Here is a 7,417-nt window from a genome sequence, read left to right on the forward strand (position 1 = left end):
TATTTTTGTGGGGAGGGACAAAGTCTTACCCTGTCTCGAACTCACAGAGATCCACCTGCCTCTGCCTCCCGAGTGCTGGGATTAAAGGCGTGCGCCACCATCGCCCGGCCCTCATTCTACATTTTACCTTGCCTGCCTTGGTGAGACAGACAGACACACACACACAGGAGCAGTGTGTGTGTGTGTGTGTGTGTGTGTGTGTGTGTGTGTATATATATGAAGGCTCTAACTCCATGCTGCAGCCACACTGGATTCTCCCCCATGCCTGCCTCCTTCGTCTTTTCCTATGCCCCAGACAATCTTCCCTGTGCCTTCTTGGTGAAGGCTCACAAGCATCCCCTCTGAACCTGGGGCCCTCTGGATTCTCCTGGTTCTGTGGCATGCAGCAGGAATAGCCAGGCCAGACTAGAATGGTATTTTCTGGAAGGATGGAAGAGGCTGTCTTGATCACTGTGTCCCCACTGACTACCACACAGAGCATTTTGAGTGAAGTTGTGTCCAGACAGGGTGCAAATCTTCCAGAATGAGCGTCCAGACGTAAGACTCTCTGCCAGCGTCTGCATTACCCTACCTACAAAGAGTCTCTGAGGCAAGGCAAGATGGCTCGGCAGGTAAAGGTGTTTGCTGCCAATCCTGAGGACACACGAGGTGAGAGGGCAGGACGAACTCCTACAAACTGTCTTCTGATCTACACGCGTGCCTGATGGCACATACACAGTAAGCAAAAATATAATAAAAACTGTTTCAATTTTTAAAAAAGTCTCAGAGCCAGAGATAGAGCTTAGTAGGTAGAGTGCTCACTCTCATGCAAGAAACCCTAGCTTTGATCCCCTGCATCTCATAAAGGTGTGCGCCACACTCCTGTAATTCCGGGGCTTGGGAGATGGCTAGTCAGTTAAGAGCCCTGGCTGTTCTTCCAGAGGACCTGGGGTTGGATTCCTACCACTCACAGGGAGGCTCACACCTGTCTGCTACTCCAGTACCAGGGAACCCACACCAAAGCCTCCTTGGGCACTGTATACACATGGTGCACAGACATTATGAGGCAAACACTCATAAAAATAAATCAAATCTCAAAAAATTTAAATTTAAAATCACGTTCAAGGTCTGTCTAAGCTACCTGAGACCCTGACCCTGTTTCAAGAAACAAAACAACAACAACGACGACGACGAGTCCCTGAACTGAGCCTGACTGCTCCTACCAGCAATCCTGCCTTAGAGAGCTAAAGCAAGAGGATTATAAATTTGAGGCCAGCTTGGGTCACATTCTGAGACCCTGTCTCAAATAAACTACAGTCTGTTTCAGTTTGCCCTCAGCTTCCTCTCAGAAGCTCCACTTCCTCCTCTGTGGGCCATTTCCTAAACAGGTCTATTCCACTCTTCAGGTGTTTGCTACGGAAGGAGAAAGGCTCCAGTCACCCACCACAGCAGGTGCAAGCGTTACGTGACAAATCACCGTAAAGGGCCTATTAGAACATCATTACCACACCCCACAATTACCTGTCATTTGGAGAGTTGAAGTCACAACCCCCAAAGCCATCAGAGCACTGGGCCAGAAGTCAGCCTGCTTCTTCCTCAGCAGGCTGGTTAAATCAGGGATCCCGCACTTTCCTAGTTACCCAAGGAGGGCAACCCCCACCCTCCAGCTTCCTGTCCCAGCTCATCACTACGGATTCCAGGCGCTGGGCTTCCTCTGTCTCAGTGGTCGGACTCCTCCGTATCTCGCTGCCCCTCTTACACAAGATTATATCCTGTGTTGTTAAGAGACTTACTTACCCTGGGCTACATTGGCTCCCAACTCCATTCTTGGCGGGAGAGTGGGAAGTAAACCCCAAGGATCCCCACTTTCCAACACTGCAAATCCTGACTCCAGCCGTCTGGACTCCCCCACCCCGGCGTACAGACGCCCTCTCACAACGCGCCCTCACTCTCAGGCGTCCCGGAGCTCCGGCACAGGGCAGGGCCGGGCTCTGCCCAGTGGCTGCAACTTTCTTCGGCCTCGAAGTCAGCCCGACCCGGGGAGGCGATCTGGATCGCTCTCCGTGCGCGTCCCTACGGTCGGGCTGAAAAGTCCCCAGCGCCGCCTGCGGGGAGCCCCGGCTCGCCCCAGCACACTTTCCTCGCCGGCCCCGCTCATACACTCCCGGCTTTCCCCCCGAGCTTGCCCCGCACTTCGGCGCCCGGTCCTACCTCCCCGCAGGCGACGGCTCCGCGGGTTCCGGGGCGCATATCGCGGACGCCCTTGGCGGAGGCGGGGACCTGGGGCGCCATGGCCCGCTGCCCTCCGCGCCTTTGTCCGCGCGGCCTCCCCCGGCCGCCGCGAGCCCCTCGGGTCCCCTCCGCGCGCGCTCCCGTCCGGTCCCCGCCGCCTCCGGCCTCGGAGACGCGCTGCGTCCCCTCCCTCCGCCCGCGCGCGCGGCCCCTTCCTCTGCCTCGGGCTGCGCCGCGAACGTCTGCCGCGACGCGCGCCCCCTCCTCCCGACCCATCCCGCGGCTCCAATGAGCTAATCCGCAGCTGGCGGGCGCCCGTCCGGTTGCCACAGCAACCACTCTCCCAGGGCCCGCGGCCGAGGGGGAGCCACGGTAAACAGGACCTTCTGCCGCACTCGCCCCCTAGCCTTTCGTGGGTGGGGGGAGATGGTGGCTTAACCTTTTCTGTGCTGAAGATCGCCTCATGGGTTCTCTTCTACCCCGGCCTGGGTCCATTCTCGAAGTGCGCTTAGCCGGGGGCCGAACACCAGACAACACCGAAGCCACGCTCCCTGCCCTAGCTTTGTTCCTGGTCTTTTAGCAGGGAGCTAAACTGCTGGATGCCTCAGGCAAAATTGGGCTCCACATTTGCCCCCAAGCAACTGACAGTCATGAGACAGGCCTTCGAGACCCACCGGCCCACGTTCGCCCACAAGCAACTCACAGTCATGAGACAGACTATTAGGACCCACACGGATCCATATTTACCCCCAAGCAACTCACAGTTGCTGCTGGAGCGGGCCATAAGGATCCACGGGTCCACCTCCCTTCAGAAGGGTACAGAAAGGGATCTAAGGCCACCAGAAGGCAGGCTGGTCAGGAAAAGCTATCAGAGAAGTGACTTTTTACTGCCCACTGGTCCTTCTTACCCAGGACAAGATCAAAGCACACATGCAGGAGGTTTTAGGATGGTAGGATCGCTAAATAGAAGCCCACTTGAAAATGTCGTGGGCTTCAAGGGAGTCAGGAACACAGGCTGGGGCATTCAATGAAGTCCTCTGGGGCTTTGATGGCCTGGGAAGCTGAATCAATTGTAAAAAGTGGAGAAACAGAGGAAAAGGCAGTCTGGGAAGAGGGGAGCTCCATCACGGTATCTGGAGAGCCTTTAAGTAAGAGGGGATACGGTAAGATGGGGGGTAGGCTGAAGAGCTTCTAGAGGTCTGGGCAAAATCTGAATATTATGCTGAAGGCAATGGGATCCAAGTAGAGGAATGCCAAACGATAATTTCTCACCTACAGTGACAGTTTGTCTGTCCTGGGGGGTAGGTGCCAGCCAGTCTCTACATTGGAAAATGTCATTCTTGTTTATCGCTTAGAGACCTCCAAAAGAGTTGACCTATGTTTCTGGAGATGACCTAGTGGCTTCATGCTTGGCTTGTGTGTGGGGAGGGGTATTGGCACAGATCCGGACTTCTTACAGCTTCACTAAGTGGGTACTTAGAAGAAAAATAGTGCTGCATCTAGAGAGGAAGGCCCCTTGCCTGGCATGCCTGTAATCCCAACTTCCCAGGAGACTGAGGTCCCTGTGCAAGGGTGGGGGCAGACTTCAGATACCAGGCAACTGGGATTTACTTCGAGTCGCAGGGAAAGAAGCTGCATCTCCTTCCTGGCTGAGGGGTCTGCTCATTGCGTAAGATCTTTGAGGCCTTTGTAAATTCTTCATGCCACACCCATTTCAGACTTTCAGAATAGACCTTTGCCAAGCGCAAGCATTCGTTTTGTTTTTTTTTTTAAAGTGTTAGTATTCAAATTATTGCTTTGTTTGCATCCTTCTAAGCCCTCACTCTCTAAATAAAGATCAAAGGCTTGGCTGCTTGAGGGTTAATTACTCCCAGGACCACAGGGTATCCTGATCCCGCTGCAGCAAACTGGCAAAGTTCAGTGGGAACTGAGCCAGGAGCCCAGCTGGCTGCCTCCCCCAGCCCAAAGCACAAAAGAGCCTAGGAGCTTTTGAGTGTGTGGCTTCAAGATAGCTAGTTACATCTTAGGTGGACATCAGGAAGCTTGGGCTGAGGAGTCAGTCATTTGGCAACCCCTAGGCCACCATTTTATCATGGAATTCCTGGCACTAACTTGTCTTAGGAAAATACCCTTGCTTCCGCCCCCTGGGTCAGATTTTGAGGAATGCCTTCCCACCCCAGCCTCACCACTTCTGCCGCTCCCCTTTGCTGGGTCACCCTTTGGCTCTGTCACCATGACTCAGATCTGCTCATCTTCCTCTCCCCACTTTCTTTCTGGTGTCCAGTTTTCCCAGATGAGGGTACTTTTGGTCCCATCTAAACCCTGGTGAGTTGCTAGCCCAAGTAGCTTAAAGTCGCCCCCCTCCGCCCGCCCCCCATGCACGCACACACACGATGGATACCCCATGCCAGGTGCTCCAAAGCATACATCTCTTATTCTCCCTGTCTGTCCTCAGCTTCTCTCCTGGTTGCAGAATGAGACCCGAGGTAGGCATGAAGTCAGCTTTCTGTATCTGAAGGAGTATGGCTTCAGCAACACCCTGGATACCAAAATGTTTGGATTTTCAAGTTCATTATAAAAACAGTTTCAAACCTGCATATCTACTGTGTGAATTCTTCCATACTCTTTAACTCTAGATTATTATTATTACTTCTATATAATCCAATGTACTATGTAATTATAATCTATATACATATATATTGAACTATTTTCTTTCCTTCTTTCTTTTTTTCTTTCTTTCTTCCTTTCTTTTGCTTTTTGACACAGGGTTTCTCTGTGTAGCCCTTACTGTCCTGGAACTTGCTATGCAGACCAGGCTGACAGCAAACTCACAGAGATCCGCCTGCCTCTGCCTCCCATGTGCTGGGATTAAAGACGTGCGCCACTACCTGCTGGCTATATTGAACTATTTTTGATAGCTGTTAGACTCTATTGTTGTGGCTTTCTTTCCTTCTAAAAATGTTCTGTGTATGTGTGTTTTGTCTGTGTGTGTCTGTGCACCACGTGTGTGCTTGGTGGCAGCAGACGTGAGAAGAGGGCTTCAGATCAGGATGCTGGGGCTGGAGTTACAGACGGTTGGGCTGCGAGCCACTGTGTATGTGCTGGGAATTGACGGGAATCCTCTGTGGAGCAGCAAGTGCTCTCAACTGCCGCCTCTCCAGCCCTTGGTTTTTGTTGTTGTTGTTTTTCATTGTTTTGTTTGTTTTGATACTGCATCTGGTATTCTAGTCTGGCCTCTATTTTTCTAAGTAGCCAAGCATTTTTAACTCCTGACCTCCTGACACTCCCTCCCCAGAGCTGGGATTACAGGTGCTTACCGGCATATCTGACTTTAGATTCTAAAGGGGATGACAACAAGAAAAAAGATTATATGTGCCTTGCATGTTGATGTGGGATTTCCCCTCCGTATGCAGTGAATATGTTTTATTACCATTGGTTAATAAAGAAGATGCTTTGGCCTATGGCAGGACAAAATATAGCCAGGAAGGAAATCTGAACAGAGATATAGAGAGAAAGAAGGCAGAGTCTGAGAGATGCCATGTAACTACCAAAGGAGACAGACACCGGTAGGCCATAGCCTCGTGGTGATACATAGATTAATAGAAATGTGTTGATTTAAGATATAAGAGCTAGCTAAGAATATGTCTGTATCATTGGCCAAGTAGTGTTGTAATTAATATAGTTTTGCATGATTATTTGGGTCTGGGTGGCCCGGAAACCAATGTGCAGTCTCTGCTTACAGCATGGTGCTGCCCATCTCTAATCCCAGCACTTGGGAGACTGAGGTAGGAGGATCATGAGTTTAATGTCAGCCTAAAATACATAAATCTCCCAGGAACCCCCAGCACACACAGGTGTATATTTTCAGTTGTGTGTATACCTCAAAATATTTTCCATCAACAATTGGCTGAACCTCAGACTTTAGAATCCACAGATGCGGAGGCACAGATTTGGAGGGCTGGCTATCATCTGGCTCACACTGGGAAGATTGAGACAAGGGGACAGCGCTGACCTCTTGTGAGCCTTTAATTCTGCGTTCTCCATATGGTACAGTCTTGGATCACTACAGAACATGTCACTTCCTTTCCCTCCTCTTCCTTCAGGCTCCTGTTGAAGAACATAGGCTTGGGAGTAGATAGCCAGATCCAGTTCCAGAACAGGTTACTCGGCCTCAAGTCCTGTATCTTCATGGGTAAGGTGGAAATAGAACCAGTTGTAACAACCTCACTGTGTTGGTGAGGAGGAAGTCAGGTAATAGAGAAAAGGATGGCTATTGTGCCAGGCCCAATATGAGAGGAAAACTCTTAAGTCTCCTGTTATTCTCTGTCTCTCTGTCTCTCTCTGTCTCTCTGTCTCTCTCTCTGTCTCTCTGTCTCTCTCTCTGTCTCTCTGTCTCTCTCTCTGTCTCTCTCTCTGTGCATGCGTATGTATGAGAGAGATATCAGGAGGAAGGTGTGGTGTGTGTGGGTACTCCAAAGGCTAGAGGAAGATGTCCTCCTCCATCACTCTCCACATTTTCCCTTTGAGGCAGGGTCTCTCCTTGAACCCAGAGCTTGCTTTTTGTTTTTGTTTTTGGCTTGGGTAGCAGCCAACAAGCCCCCATGATCCTCATGTCTCTGCTTTCCCCAACCAGGGCTGGGTGTGAAAGCACATGGGCTGCAGAGATGGTTCAGTGGTTAAGAGCACTGGCTGCTCTTCCAGAGGTCCTGAGTTCAATTCCCAGCTACCACACAGTAGCTCACAACTATCTCTAGTGGGATCTGATACCCTATTCTGGCATAAAGGGGTGTATAAGCAGATAGAGCACTTACATGCACACATAAAATAAATAAATACATCTTGAAAGGAAGAAAGAAAAGGAAGGAAGGAAGGAAGGAAGGAAGGAAGGAAGGAAGGAAGGAAGGAAGGAAGGACATACCCACCCTTTTCCTGGGTTCCAGTATCCAAACTCAGATCCTCAAGGTGCTTATCAAGTCCTGTTAACAACTGAGCCACGTCTCCAGCTCTCCCCCCCCCCTTTGTTTTCTCTGCTTTCTCCTTTCCTCATGAATACAGGGTGTGTCAGACTCCAGAGAGAGAGAATCAGGCAGTTTTTCTTCTCTCCCATCAGAGCCTTCTACCAGAGTGGTAACCAGCCCAAAGCTCCCATGCTTCAGCTGTCAGCCACCAGCCAGGGGAGCTGAGAGGAAGACCCAAAGAACAAACC

General features: G+C 51.0%; 1 protein-coding gene across 3 annotated transcripts in view; it reads right to left on the minus strand.

The window, feature by feature from the left end:
• Nucleotides 1–2,431, minus strand: part of Dennd2a (DENN domain containing 2A) — a 101,121-nt gene extending 98,690 nt beyond the window's left edge. For 2 of the 3 annotated variants that reach the window (XM_005365856.2, XM_013353276.2), the window contains exon 1: nt 2,191–2,431. The gene's annotated coding sequence lies outside the window, so the exon portion shown is untranslated. Of the gene's footprint in view, nt 1–1,776; nt 1,962–2,190 lie in introns of those variants that run through there. The other variant, XM_026788567.1, reaches the window with a different exon arrangement.
• Nucleotides 2,432–7,417: the final 4,986 nt, after the last annotated feature.

The sequence above is a fragment of the Microtus ochrogaster genome, unplaced genomic scaffold (genome assembly GCF_000317375.1).
Source record: "Microtus ochrogaster isolate Prairie Vole_2 unplaced genomic scaffold, MicOch1.0 UNK4, whole genome shotgun sequence".
Classification (NCBI taxonomy): Eukaryota; Metazoa; Chordata; class Mammalia; order Rodentia; family Cricetidae; genus Microtus; species Microtus ochrogaster.